Source organism: Gambusia affinis, linkage group LG18, assembly GCF_019740435.1.
Source record: "Gambusia affinis linkage group LG18, SWU_Gaff_1.0, whole genome shotgun sequence".
Lineage (NCBI taxonomy): Eukaryota > Metazoa > Chordata > Actinopteri > Cyprinodontiformes > Poeciliidae > Gambusia > Gambusia affinis.
The window spans coordinates 4,273,740-4,289,380 of NC_057885.1; the positions used below are offsets into that span (position 1 = coordinate 4,273,740).

General features: G+C 41.4%; 1 protein-coding gene across 1 annotated transcript in view; it reads left to right on the forward strand.

Moving 5' to 3' along the window:
• The first annotated feature begins 5,323 nt into the window (after window positions 1-5,323).
• Window positions 5,324-15,641, forward strand: part of nrxn2b (neurexin 2b) — a 746,427-nt gene continuing 736,109 nt past the window's right edge. The window contains exon 1 of the mRNA XM_044097998.1: window positions 5,324-5,528. The gene's annotated coding sequence lies outside the window, so the exon portion shown is untranslated. The remainder of the gene's footprint in view (window positions 5,529-15,641) is intronic.

A 15,641-nucleotide genomic window follows, 5' to 3' on the forward strand; every position in this document is an offset into this window, starting at 1 on the left:
TTTAAATGTGGGATCTACTCTTCACTCTGATATAAAAAATAATAAATAAATAAATAAAAAACCAGCAAGAGCGTCCCGACGCCACGGGTTCAAACTTTATTTGGGAGGTTTGAGTTTTGTTTGTTCACAAATGCATCACAAGGTGTTGAATTGGGAAGTCAAATATCTCTCATATAACTCATTAAATCTGTCAACATTTTGAATACGTACAGTTTCCATATTCTCACCATGTGGCTCCCAGTGATTGTGCATTTGGATGGAAGATGAAATTAGTTTCAATGATTTCTTACACGAGTTCTGATAATAATGTTGTAGCGTCGGTTGTTTTGTGTTTTCTGTTTGCGTATTGATTGTATTTATTGATGTAACTATGTCGTCTTAACCTTGTTTTGCTTAAACTTTGTTTACACCAAGGCAAGTTACTCATTGTCCAGGAATGACATGAAAAATAGCCTTATGGCTAATTCTGGTGCATTTACAAAAAATATTAATTAATGTGCATTGTCCAAATAAATTCAAATTACAATATTTGACAGATAATGCATATTTATAGTTGATTGAGCTATAAAATAGTCTGTTAAATCCATAATATGTCAAATTAACATGTTTGAGCTTTACATTATGCTGTAATTTTGTTCCTTCATCAAACACATACCTGGAGTGTTGGCTTTGATTTTTTTATGCATATTTGAGAAATACAAATACATTCAGCTATGCAAAACATCTAGGTGGACTTAGCTCCGCCTCCAAGGATGAGGGTTAATAGAAGTGCCGTGTTGTGACGAGTTCCTGAAGGCGGAGCTACAGAACGAGCAGGAGTGTTTAAAGAGACAGAGACCCAATTTCAAGGCGTTTAATTACAAAGTCAAATTTCTTTTCAGTCATTTTTGACACAGCATTTTTATGACAATAGAAGATAACAGAGTTACTTGAGTATGCTATAAAATGGCATGAAAAATCCATAGCACCGCCCCCTTCAGGCGTCTGGTGAGAATGGATCGTGGATGTTTCCTGGCTTTTCCTCCTGGACCTGTTGCATTCATGCAGATTAAAATGTGAACATCTCAAACAGTGATTCAAACCTACAAATGCTCCAAAGCAACCAAACTGCATCAGTTTCATTCTTTGAACTTGGCCTGTCTCCCAAGTTCATGTTGCTAAAACTGTGATCATTGGTTCACAGCAAACAAGGGAACCAACCTCCCCCTGTGTGCGTGACTGTGTGTGCGTGTGTGTGTGAGTGTGTGTGTCGACTTTTATTTTGCTGTCTGATTACAAGGCACACTTGATTTGTCTCATTTCAGGGATGAGCAGGACTGAGATGGTAGCACAGTGATTCAGGGGCTCTCTACCATCAATTCAATTCAATTAGTTTTAATTAGCGCAATGGAGAGAAAGAGGAAAAACAACAAGCTCACAGAGTCCTCCAACAATGAAATGGATTACTCGCGAGTAAAAGCTTATCAAATTAGCCAGCTCTATATGTGGAGAATATTAAATCGGAGTGCTGCAAGACATCGAACGGGAATGACTTATACTGATATTTAAAAGGCATGAAATCTCTATTGTTTTCAAATCAGATCATGATAACAAGCTGCCGGTTATTTGATGGCGTTTGGTGCGTGATGCACTCAGTCTCCGCGTGTCTTTTTGTGGAACACTTAGTTTGTTTTCTTGGAGGCTGACAACAATCAAGACTGACTCAGATTTGATTGATGTATCTGTTTGATAATCACCATGGAGACGAGCGGTTTTTCTCAGAAGCAGGGCCTCTGATCCATCTGAGAAACACAATGTGACGATGAGATATATAGGGGAGTCGCTCTCACATCATCTTACCAAGTAATTTTGGTCTGGTTTCTCTCTGAAATAAGAAATAGGAAAACTAACTTTAGAGTCACTTTTCATGAAGATATAGGAGTTTGTTTTGAACCAATAAATTCTTAATGCTGATGAAAATACTAGATTATTTCACATATGTGAAAATATGTCTTGTTGCAACAGATAATAACAACTCAATCAGGAAGAGAGAACTATGTTGAAACCAAGCAATGGTCTGGCAGACCAACGAAAAGTTCTTTCATGACTGTCACAAAAAAAAAAAAGACTAACAACTTTCAGCTGGACAAAAAGCAGTGCAGTTGTTTGAAGAGGCAGAGTAGAGGTGGCACTTCAAGATCAAGTTGTCAGAAGGGCACCCTTCGTCTGCCAGGCAACAGAGAGACAAACCAAAAACTTCCGGAACAAAGTTCTTGGGAGTGAGAGGACCAAAAGTGAACTTTATGGCCACAACCACAAGCACTGCATTTGGAGAGAAGTAAAAGTTTCCTGCAACGCAACACGGAGCTGGATTGCTGATGTGTTGGGGTTGTGTGAGGCTGGGAAGCACCACCAAGTTAGTTGGAAACGTAAGATGAATTCAGAAAGTGATGAGCAACACTGAAGGAATATTAACTCCCAGGTCAGACGCTGAACATGGGAACTATTTGATGAAACCACAAGAACGATGAAGTTGACCTGTCAACAAAACTTAATTTACTAAATGTTTAAATCGAGGTGGTTCAGATGTTTCTGTTGTCTAAGGCTGCAACTAACGTCGTCAAATATTCTATTAATTATTCTGACATTTAATCAATAAAACTGGCAGATTTTTTAGTTAAGCATGTAAGCTTTTTTAAGCAGAATAAGAAATTAATAGATTGCAAATACACAAATAATTCTGACCCTTTTTTAGATAGTAACAGAAACATTTTTTATTGCCTAAAATGCAAAGCATGCATCTCCAGCTAAAACGATAAAGTCAATAACACGAGGAGCTCGGCCCTTAGCATCAACACAGTGGAGAGCTAAGCTCAGGATTATTCTTTGGATTAATCAGCTAAAAACAAAAAGGTGCTTAGTATGAGATTTTTCTTTACAGATTTTAAACCAGGTGAAGGTACAACTTTGCAAAATGTGAAAAAAAAAAAAAAAATGTTCACACCTCTGTAAAAACTGAGTGAGTATGTAACTCTATGAAATGACTAATCCAATTTACTAAATGCCACAATAATGACAGAAGAATGGGTCTATGATTTATTTATTAATTTCTCAAAAACCCAAAAGATGACATACATTTCCTCAGTATTTAGTAGCCTTGACTTTGAATTCTATGAATTGGGTCAAAGATTCTGGGTTTCCTTCCAGAGCCATTTTTATCAAGTCCCATCATTGAGCTCTGTATAATTCCATCCATCCATCCTTCCCTCCCTCCCTCTCTCTCTCTTTCTCTCTCTCTCCCTCCTCCCCTCCATCCCTCTATCCATCCATCCATTTTCTAACACCCTTGTCCTCAGTGGGGTCAGGAGTGGTTCTCCAGCTCAGCTCTCCTTTATGGTGTTCTGTCAATATGGCTAACAGGACAAAGTGAAGAACCGATGAAGAACACCATGATCATTCTGGGCTGTTCTCTGACTGAGGCAGTCGACCGCAGTGACGCCACGGACGGCGGCTAATGAGGAACTCTGTCAGCGCCGGTGTCAGACATGATGATGAGCAGAGGAAATAGAGTCAAAGTGAAAGCAGACAGAAATGGAGTTTCTGCTTCAAATGGTCTGCGTGACTTAAATGGCCCACCTCTCTGCCGATATCAAATGGCCCCCTCTTGTTTTACTTATTTGTTTTTTTTTTGTTTGTTTTTCCTTTTTGCCAGCAGCGTTGGCAGCAGGCCACTCTTTAGGATAACACATGGCAGTGCAGCTGATAAAGAGCGGCTCTGTCGGTCAAAGCCGATCCCTCGTTGTCTGGAAAATATGCCGTACGGCGCTTTCTGAGCTCAGCGTGGTCGGGGAGTCCCACCGACTTTCATTAGGGCTATTGATCCCAGGCTGATTTACACTCGGTATGTTCAGTCGATGCCATGAGCCGAGGAGAAGAATTAAAAATAGGAAGAGTTCTGCTGACCTGTAAAAACACTGATATTCAAATCCAGTTGGCAAACAAAGGGAAGCTCTAAGGCTGCGGGTGTTCGGTTGATTGGCTGCCGACGTGACCGTATGTTTGAATGCATCTGATGTTTCACAAGCCAGTTTTGTTTTTTTGTTCTGAAAATGATCAAATCATCTAACACAAACTACAATGCTGGTAAGTGGAAGCGTGGAGGCAAGTTGTATGGCTGGAGTTAATCTATTTGCGACAAATTATCATTTTCTTTGTCGTCAAGCAGATCTAAAGCTAACAAAAGTCACATTGGTCATAAGAGAGACCATTTAGCCTCTCTTATGAATATTTTGCCAGCGATATCCAGCTAAACATTTAGCTCAGTTAAATGTTTAGCTAAATATCTGGTTTTCTAGCTAAATATTCAGCTCTGAGTTCAATATATGGTATAAGGCTACATATATAGATTATTAGTAAAATTGGTCTGTAACCTAAGCATTTTGTTTGATTATTATTTAGGTTGAAGCTCTGATATGCACTATAAATGAATACATAAAATGGGGAAAATATGACTATTTTTTTCTTATTTAAATTGTTACAGTAGGCAATGTCAGTGCTTAGAAATGCTAAATGTAGCTCTGAGCATCTCTAAGCTCAGAGCATTTCCTGATGCAAACTATAATTGCATCAGGAAATATTTTGCAAAATATTTTGCATATTTTGCATCAGGTGGCAAAATATTTAGTCTGTAGATAAATATTTAGTTTTCTAAATTAATGTTTATAAAGCTAAATATTCGGTTCGTAAGAAAATATTCAGCTCGTTAATTAAATATTTAGTGTGAAACTATTGCATTTTTATATGAAGGAATAAAATGGTGAAAATATGACTGTAAAAAAAGGAACTCCAATTAAAATAAAAGTTTCAAAGTAATAAAATGAATACTCAATGAACATCACATACACAAACTCATTACTACCTCCTGACATTTCGCTCTTTTTTTTCGCTCTGCTTTTTTTCCCCCCTCTATAACTTTGTCATTCCAAAACCGTGATCTTCTTTTATCATCACTGTTTCTTGGAAAGTCACTACTATTTTCAGTGAGGTGGGCTATAAAACCTGCATTATTTCCCCGCCCTCCCCTCTCCCTCGCACCGGGCAGTGCCACCTTCTGCAGCCGGAACGGGGCGCGCCTTGGTGGGCGGCCTCTGCGGTGCGGCCGCCTCAGCTGCTGCTGCTGATGCCGCTGTGACTCCATCTCTAGTAGAATTAGGTGGAGGCGTCGTCAAGACACCTGCACCGCAACCGGCGTTAGACAATAAAAGTCTGGACGCCAGTTTTGAACAGCCGGAGTTTTACTTTGAAAGGACGGGGAACTCTGAAGACACGTTTCCTGCCTGGCGTCTGGCTTGACGGCAGCGGATGCAGGTGGAGCGACTCGGGCAGGACCGTTCACATCTGTCTTGAAGGAGAAAGGGGGGGAAAGGAAATCTGCTCTGCTCTACGCTCTGGATAAAAAAAAAAGAAGAAGAAAAACGCGTTAACTATTCCGAAGGATATTAATAAATATTGGCTTGTCTGGAGAATAACGGAATTATCCGAAGATACAAGTAAGGACTTTTTCCCCCCTATCTTTTTACTGAGGTGACAGTTTTATTTTCTCTGGCTGTGGGAATTAGAAAACAGGGCTCTATACATGATGACAGGATTTTATTCTATTCTATTTTATTTTTTAATAAATGCGTGCTGTTTTCTAGAATGAAGAAACAGAACACAGATGACGCGTAATGGCTCAATGTTTTTCGTGGTTTTTTTTGGAGATCTGCGCTGTGCTGTTTGTTTTTGGCTGCTTTCTAAGTAGACACGCTGAGTTCAGTGTTTGTGTGCGTGAGCGCGTCAACGCGTGTGTGTGTGTGTGTGTGTGGAGGGAACTGGTGGACATGAGTGTTTGCAAACCGCGCGTGGTAAGAGTGTGGGGGGAAAAAAGAATAAGAGCATCCTACCGCGACTGGTGACAGAGAGCAGCTGTGGATGTGTTTACGCAATGTCCAGACGACTTGTGCGGGATTATTCACACAGGTCCCCGACACTCAGTTCGAGGAATCGCCTTCATTTCAGAGCTCTGTGGGTTTAAGTGCTGCGGGGATGGACACCAATGATTCTGCTGATCAGTTTAGCTCTCCTATAAAATCAAAACAAACAAAAAAACAAACAAAACAAAAAAAAACCCGTATATGATGCACTACTTTAATCTGGAGTGTTTACGCAAAACTCCTTTTTTGCGCGCAAATTCTCCTTGTATTCTTTGTATTGTATTGTATTCTCCTTTTAATAATCGTGAAGTCATGTTTCAAACACAGCCCCCCGAATTGTGCGGTATGCCAAATTAGACCACCGGAGGGTAAGATGGTCTCTTTACCAGCTGTGGTCGCTTCCTTTTCCGGAGAAAAAGGACGCCAGTGACCGGACTCGTCACTGCATCGGGTTTGTTTGTAAAGTGTCTGGCAAATTCAACCAGCTTCGATGAGTTAGATACGCTCCATGCGCAGGAGTTTGCCGCGCCGAGGCACGCGACGGCTGCGCCACGGTGTCGCCAAGACGCCCACTGTGATGCGTAACGGTGGCTTCACGCACAATTCCCAGAGCAAGCGCGTGATTACCAACAATGATCGAAGAAAACCTTCTTAGGAAATGAGTTAGGTTGAGATCGGTTGTGCTAAGGAGAAGTGATTGAGGTGAGAGGAGATGGATGGATGGATGGATGGATGGATGGATGGATGGATGGATGGATGGATGGATGGATGGATGGATGGATGGATGGATGGACGCCACATGAGGAAAAGCCGACTGTGTTTGCACCGTTTTCAAGCAACATATGATCAGCATGGCGACTTATACAGAAGCCACAGTTTTTTTGTGCAATTTGTGAGCTGAATTTCTGACCTTGCCCAAATTGTGCTGAGTGCAGATCTGATAACAGCAGAGGAGGTTCTCAGTGTCTGGCTATATCCTGAAATTCATCACAGGAAGCAATTGATGGAAGCATTAGCTGCCTTTACATTACCAATGTGAAAACTTTGTCAATAAAAAAACACAAAACACAATTTCACAATTGTGTTTATTATGTTTCTTATTTAATATATCAAATAAGAAATATTGTTAAAATGACAGGTGAATAGGTTTGTTCAGATACCACGTCATGATCCAGCTACTTCCTGTCCTCTTATGCTTTGTGGTTTGTGTCAGTGGCAACATCCTGTTGTTGATCATGTGACATGATTTCCAATGCAGTTTTAAAAAATAAACCAATTTAAACCGCCATCTCTTCCTACCGCCAAAACATTTGATCAAAAAAACAAGAGTTTCCATTAAGATCATTTATTTACAAAATGCCAAATTGCATAATTAATATGGTCAATGGAAATGCAGGTAGTGACAATGGAATTGATGCCAACTTTCTTTCTCGTCATGCATGAAGTCCCATTCCAGACCTAAATGAGAAAAAAGCTTCAGTATTAACCCCGCAGTTTATAACCAAACGTCTCCCTTGAAGTAGCCTCACTTGAAGTTCTCTCTGATTCTTAAATGTTCCTAAATTTGACTCCCATGTTGATCATTTGGGGCTAACCTGCTCAGGTTCTGATGCAGACGCCTTCAGCAGGAAATGGGCCTGCATGTTATGTACTACAGTTCCAGTTTTGCTCTCGGGAGCTTTCAGTGCACTTCACAAAAGGTGTTTAACATCGCCTTCGTGGGTTGAGATGAATTATAATAATTGCAAATGTCTCTGCAATTTGAATAAATTGTTATGCAGCGAGAGCAAAGAGTGGATTTGAGGTCCTGTTCTGCTCTTTGTTTTGCTTCAACTTTCTGACATCGGCTTTTCAACGACCCACCTGAACACGAACTTGTTTTTTGTTTTATTTTCGCCTAAAATGTCATCGTTTGGTATTAGAACAACATTGAAGTTGGCATTTTGAATGCAGCTGGAGGAGGGGGAAAAAATCACCTTTTCAACTGTGTGCTTTATTCACATCTATCTGGTTCATGTTATACGCTCTAACGGGCCTGGCCTTCAGGAGATGAAAGTGAGGCGTCCTGTTTCACAGGCCACAACCACAAATCTTGGTTTGTTTTGTTGGAATCTTACTGTATGTGGCAGATGGATAGTTTTCAACATTTTTCCACTAATATGTGTCAGGCACTTATATTTAGCCTGCCCTGAGTCAAAACGTTTTGCTGTTATTAAACTAGCAAGTCTTTTGGGGTGTATCTCTACTGGTCTTGCACATCTAAAGAATGAATATTTTTGTCATTTTAACTCCTGAATATACTTTGATCATTCTACTGTAGCTCTGACACATGTTTATGGCATATTTATGTCTCCTACATGACTTTTGGCAAACTATACATGATTTCTATTGGCCTTCTTCATTCTACTCTTCCCTAAATGACAGATTAGTGGAAATTATGACTAATATATGCCCTGTAACCAGATTTTCCTTGCCCTAGCTTGATAGGTTCTCTGTTGTGTCACTGTCTTTCCCTCAGATGTTTGACTGAAGAGTTCTCTGCACTCAAAGCTTGGAATATTCTCCTCTAGCCTACCCCGGCTTTATTTGTGTCCTGTCTCACCATGTCAGGCATACTTTATGGAGAAGTTGGCTGCCTTCTTATGCCAGAGCATATTTGTGAAGGCAGCCAAGATCAAGCTTGCAGAATTGATCTTGCAAGCTTGCATTGTAATCGTGCGCTTTCTTTATTAAATCATAACCGCATCTTGGATTGAAGTAGACAGGCCACGTCAATAAAAGAATAACTTATATTTGCACAAAGTTGTATAGTTGTGTTGCTATGTGTGTGGGAATTTGTCACCTGGAGGTGCAGCGATGTTAGAATGGTATGAAGGGTGGAAACCTTGCAACACTCAGCACCTAGGAGCAGCAGGCCTCAGAAAATCACTCCAGTCCCAGTCAGATAGACACCAGACACTCCACAGGATAATCCTTACGGCTGACACAGAAATAGGTCTGCAGGAAGGCAAAGGTACCAGCCAAGCCCCCCTGACTCAGCACCCAAGGTACATTGGCCAGTACAGGGTAGGCGTGTTTTGGCATGTTTGATGATTGGAAGCCTATTCATCCCAAAAAGGGACAATCCCTGGAACAGCCAACCCTCTGGGACAGTATTGACCTGCCAGAGTTTAGGAGGGAGAGAGACACCTGGTGACATAGTTCTAATAAGGCCAAGTGGAAATGATCACCAAAGACTCTTGGTGGTAAGGCTCTGTGGATTAAAGAGCCTTACCACAACACCAGCAGAGCTCACAAGACCATCCCAAACTTCATTGTGTCTTAACTTCTTGGTGGAATCAGTGCAGAAGCAGAGGTAAAACAGAAGAGAAGACTATGTCTAGTCTCCCTGAGCCAATCATTTCTGGTGTGTGTATACTTCAGTGCTGAACTGAGACCACACTGCATAATTTTTTCCCCCAGTAAACTCAGTTCACTGTTGTTAGTCTGTGATCCAGTAGAAGGTACAGTTTTTGAGTATGTACCATCCAGGTTTTCAGCTGTGGAGCTCCAGATATTCCAAGTCTTTTTTCATTCAATTTGTTTTCTTTCTTTTTTTTCATTAAAATGGAGCTCCAGCTCTATGTAGGTGGCGTTGTCCTGATGACCCCAGAGGTCGAAAAGTAACACTTTGTGATCCGTATGTGACACAAACACAATTCAACTCCCCAAGCACCGAAACGTCTGGTTCTCATCTTTGGGCCATTGTGATATCGTCCATTTCCAGCTCCAAATGCGCTCAGTCGTTTTTGTGAGTTTTTACAAACGGTGGATCTAAATATTGTAAAGGAGTCACTCTTGTGATGGAGCCAGTTAACCAGTGAATAACCAGCAGTCTTCAGACATAATATCTTCCACCTGATTTCGGAGCAAATTTGGTACCATGTAACCTTTACTAGTGGGAAACCCAACAACCAAGCAGAGCCCAGTTGAGCCGCGCTGAGTAGATGCAGGTGAAAAGTTTCCCGAACTGATCCTGCGTTAAACTTCTCACCGACTTTTTCCCTGTCTGCCGGGTTTGTCGATTTCTATGATGCTGTTTGTTTGCCAACGCTCTCAGCGGTCCTTCAGAGATCTACAGAGATCAAATTAAACCCAAATTTCATCCGTTTTCTAACACCCTTGCTGGTGTCAATCTCCAGCTACATTCCGGGCGAGAGGCGGGTTCACCCTGGACAGGTCGCCAGTCTGTCGCAGGGCAACACAGAGACATACAGGACACACAACCATTCACACACACACTCACACCTAGGGAGAATTTAGAGAAACCAATTAACCTGACAGTCATGTTTTTGGACTGTGGGAGGAAGCCGGAGAACCCGGAGAGAACCCACCATGCACAGGGAGAACATGCAAACTCCATGCAGAAAGACCCCGGGCCGGGATTCGATCCCAGGACCTTCTTGCTGCAAGGCAACAGCTCTACCAACTGCACCACTGTGCAGCCCAAATTAAACCCACAGAGGTAAAATGAATGATTAGGGGAGCTCTGAATGCAGCTGGTTGGGTTTTTATTCAGGGTTATTTTGCTGAGATAAATGTGCACTTCTCAGAACTTTATAAAACGTTTTAAATACCGTTTTCATTCCTGTCTTATTTGCAATAATGCACTACTTTTGATTTGGTCAGTCAGATCAAGTTACAACAAGGCTTGTTGAAGTTTGCCTTCAAACTTCAAACTTGTTTGAAGCAAATTTCCACATGTTGAAGAAAACATGTGGCAATCCAAAAGATGTTTCTGACTCTGGAAAATGCTGTCCGTCCAGCCGGTTGTCTTGACAACCTGCAACCTGTAGCCTTTGAAGACGGCGCTTTTAGAGCGGACTATCATGCAAAACAGAGCAGTGCCACTTATGGTCAATGATTTGATGGAATCATTTGTGACTGAGATGAGAAAGGATGAGAAACAAAACACCGTGGCTGCAATCCTATGAAGCTGTTTAACCTCCCTGCTAAAAGAAAAAAAAATATGGTGACTGGATTGAGACAAATATCAGTTATTCTGGCAGGAGATTTGTCACTGAGTACATCAAAGTGAGAGCGTCTCTCTTGCAGGCAGAGCCAGAGGAAAAGACAAAAGTTTTCACATGATGATATCAGTTAAATTCAAAGGCGACTTGTGTTATGTTTGTATTTTTATTTTTTTTAAACAACCTGCCTGTGGGTCGTCTAATTGAGAAGGAGTTGTGAGAGACTTTGAAAAATCCTGGCTCGACGCCACGCACTCCACTGTATTCCACGAAGATTGAGTCATAAATTCATTTATCAGAGCTCGCAAATGCATTTGAATCTTATATGAGGGATTCTCTTTCTTCCCTCAAACGGTTGGAAGTAATGTAATCCCAGGCCCTTTTTATCATATCTGAGTAACCCTAAAAAGAGAGAGAGAGAGAGAAAAAGCAAGTTCTGCTGCTGAATTAATAAAGACGTGCGTTGTAGCCTCCAGTGAGAGCTTGATGTGAAATATTTGCATTACCATATGGCTCCTCTTTGAACAGGTTCACCGATCCTTTTTTTCTGTTTTTGTTCGACATTACAGTGTTTTGTAATGTCGTGCAGAAAGCAGCTCTGGCTGCTGAGTGAATCGGACAGGAAGGCCTCTTGTCTCCCAGCTTTCTTGGCTTCCTCTCAGGTGTCATCTCCCTCAGGTCGCACCCAGTCTAGACCTGAGAAAACCTTTGACCCCGGGAGTCTTTCGGTGCCAGTTAATGTTCCTGGCGAGGTGGACGTGTTTAGCACCTGCTGGAGAGCTGCTTAACCTGAATTACTCCCGCACAGAGGCAGCTGCTGTGGCTGGAGCTTAAAAGTATCACACCTTCCCCTCTCATTAGGAAAGGGAACACCAGAGACTGTTGATGGTGATGATGAGTGCGACCCCGTGACCCTGCATCGATAAGCAGGTGTAGACCATGGAAAATAAAAGGATGGGTGGATGAACCCTCATCATGTCCATCCACAAAGGGCCTTACAGAGCGACTCAGGCACTTGAGCTTTCCCACATTTTGTCATGTTATAACCACAACGCAAAGTCGTGCAGAATTCTGAAATGGTTTTCCAAGCATTTCACAGCTACACATTTAAAAGGGTCAGTATTATGTAAAGTCAAACTTTTCTTTAACCTTCACGTCATGTTATAAAGTCGTTCCCTCATCAGATTCACACCTGCATGCATGCATTTCAGAAATTCTTTAATCTCCCACGACAACCGTTCACCTGTGCAAAACGCTAGCTCTGAGCTTCCGCCTCACGGAGCAGCCGCCTTGACTCAGCTCCTTCAGACTAGCCAGCAGCAATTAGCAAACACCTGGTGGAACTGCTGCGTCTGCTGAGCTTTTTATGGAAGCAACTTCTCAGGTGAAAACTTTGACCGTATACTTTTTGGAAATAGTGAGTTTAAATCAACAGATTAAATATCAATGTGTTAAATTACAAACTGACAATTTTTTTTAAGTCATATTTGGTTTGTGCAACATTTTTATAACAACTGGCTATACATGGTTACTTGATTGTGCTGTAAAATGATACTAGGTTTCTGGAAAATACATAATACTGTCTCTTTAAAATGTTGGTCTGGACTCAAACACATGTTGGATGCAGCTCCATCCATCGTCCCATCAACTCTTAACGGATTCTACCAACAGTGTGATGCCGCCACCACAAAATGGTATCGGTTTGCAAAGGGTGATGTGTCACTTCATTTACTGTCCAGGGCTACAAAGTGGCTTTTTATTGAATCTTAAAGTACTGGATCTTGTTATCAACGAGTCAATAATTCTGAGAGAGCTTGTGCAACTTCTGCATGGAAGGTCTTAGAAAAATTTGTTTGTCGAGAGAGAAATGACGAGTTTTAACTTTATTTTTAGTCATTTTTATGCATATAAGGACACACAATGAAACACGTGAGTTAATCTCTTTGATCTTTATTCTCATACTTTAAAAAATATATATATTTTGAACAGACAAAAAGTAAAAACAAGAAAAAAAAAGTAAACAAATTATGTCCAATGGACAAGCAATTTCATATTATCTGTTGGAAAAAGAGCAGACAGAAGAAACAAGATCTTTCCTGCCCCTTTCATACTCATCAACTTAGAAACATTTAAATCTCCAAACATCAGATAAACTTAAATTAGTTCCACATTACATGGCACTTAAATCTCACATTCTCATCCTTAAATGTACGATTATTTATACATTTTTAATATCATCAGTAGCAGTTTTGGTCTTTGAAACTTGCCAGTAAGGACACATGTTATAAGTTACAGTGTCGTTCATGAATCCTACATACTGTAAGTGATGCAAGGGACAAGGTTAATATGTCACATTATAAAGTCAAAGGGCAGCAAATGACTAAATGATAACTTAAATCAATGATTTAATTTAAAGAAACATTTTTCCAACAGTATGGTAGATGTCTCCACTGTTTTGCTGCTGAAAGGTTCAGTTTTTGCATCATTTTTGTATTTTTTGTAGCATATATTGTGTTAATCTGGCTCTCTCAGACACTTAAGGTCTCTGTTAGGTTAATATGCTTCTCCTATTTGACCTTCGACCTGTACATGAGTTGTCCAGGGTGTACCCATGTTTTTCAGTAATTGAATTTCGGAGATAGACATGAAGTCTTAAAGCAAGGATTAAAGCAGGATACGAAGTAGCCCGTTAGCATCCAGAAGAACACGTCAGCATGCAGATATTGGTTGAGCTATCGTCGTATTCATAAAGAATTCAAGCCGAGTTGAACCAGTGGGGGGGGGGGGGATCCCTGGGCGTGCCACCAGCAGAGACCATCGTGGCTCTTGTTTCTGTTTTCATCTTCACCGCCCACCTTCTGTGTTGCATCTCAGCAGAACAGCTTGGAAGCTACGAACAACGCTTCAGTCATCTGACCCCTTGAGGGCAGCGCTTCAGAGATCGGCAAGCTTTTTGTCCATATATTTAGACGAAAGCTAAAGAGCCTTCTCACCTCTTCCTGCATTATGAAGTGTTGCTATTATTAAACTCACTATGCCTCGCCATCTCTCCCTCTCCATTCACCGTCTGAAACGGGGCCTAACGCTGAGGATGAATGAACGGAACAACAGGGGGCCACCTGGAGGCGGTTGGAGGTCATGATATTGAGATAGTGTCATCTGCTGTGTCCACACAAATGCTCACCGCTTCTCCACGGAGTGATAGAGAACGAGAGAGAGAGAGGCGACTACTCCACAAGCCACAATCGTTGCACAGAGCCCACCATGGCTGATTAAAATAAAAAACAAAAGGTGGTTCTGCTTCGTTTTGGTGCAGTAAACTCTGCGGACCTTAATCAGGCTTCCCTTGCCATTGTTGTTTTGGTTTTTTTTTTTTGCCAATGTGTTTGCAGACGGGAAGCGGCGAAGGAGCAGGGAGCGTTTCCCTCGACGGAACTCTCACACGGAGAGCCAAGGACGTCGGCTGAGCACAGAAGGTGAAACAGTTACCCAGCGCCGTCCTCTGTTGTAATGAGCCCATAATGGAGAAGAGCCTCAGAAAGATGACCGCTGACACAGTTTTTAGTGATTTCAGGTCCAACAAATAAAAAAATAAATAAAAAATAAAATTTTAAAAGAAAAGAAAAAAACAAAACAAAGCCAAAAAAAAAAAAAAAACATCGGGCACTCAGCCCCAATACCACTTTGCTTTATTGCTGCTTTTGGAGTTCTGCGTTTTTGGCTTTCAAGCACCAACTATTTTCATCTCGCTTATTGAATTGTTAATTTTTCTTTGTGGAATAAGTGTTGCTGCTCCAGCTTTTAGTAGCCTCTAATGTTGATGTATGCCCCCCTCCTCCCACCCTCAGCCCCACCTCCACACCCCTTCTTCACCTCTCTCTCACTCTCTCATTGTCCTATTTGTCAGGAGCAAATGAAGCCCCGTGTCACAATCATGGCGATCTGCCACTTGGCTGCCACTTTACACGTTTGAAAAGGAGCAAATGCAGAGATGAAATGTGTGAAGGCTAAATGTGTCAGAATAATGGGAAAAAGAGGAGGAGGTTGAGGAGTGGAGGGGAGAAGCCGGTTAGAGAGCGTCGCTCAGTTGTTCCAGTCCAACCAGCAGCTTGGTGAGATTGACTGAGTGGTCACTAAGGTTTCTAGGTGTTTGCTTCTGGTTGCTGAAGGTGAATCAGCAACCCTGAATGAGGCCTAACCAAAGTACAAACGGTGTGATTACTTATTTCTCTGAATTGTTTCACGTGGAGATGGCAGGACACCAAAACGGCCTCCGCGTTTTGGTTGGACCAAAACACAAAGGTCTCACAACGGGCAAACCAACAAATGTGTGAAAAATGATGACTTGTGCTTTAGGCATGACTGGCTTTCAACAATGGCTACTGCTTTCAACTGCTGATGTAGAAAGAATTTCCTCTGTGATTAACTGTACTAGCTTGTGTTGAATATAAAATGAACATACTATGCCAAATATTGGCATATTTCTAATCAGGTGATTAGAAATATGCGTTTCCCTCGACGGAACTCTCACACGGAGAGCCAGGGATGTCTGCTGAGCACAGAAGGTGAAACAGTTACCCTCTGTGTTCAAAATTTGAACTAATTTTGATTAAAATTAATATATAATACCTGCAGAATCAATAGTGTGAAATATTCATGCAAATTCTTTTACTGATGTTGC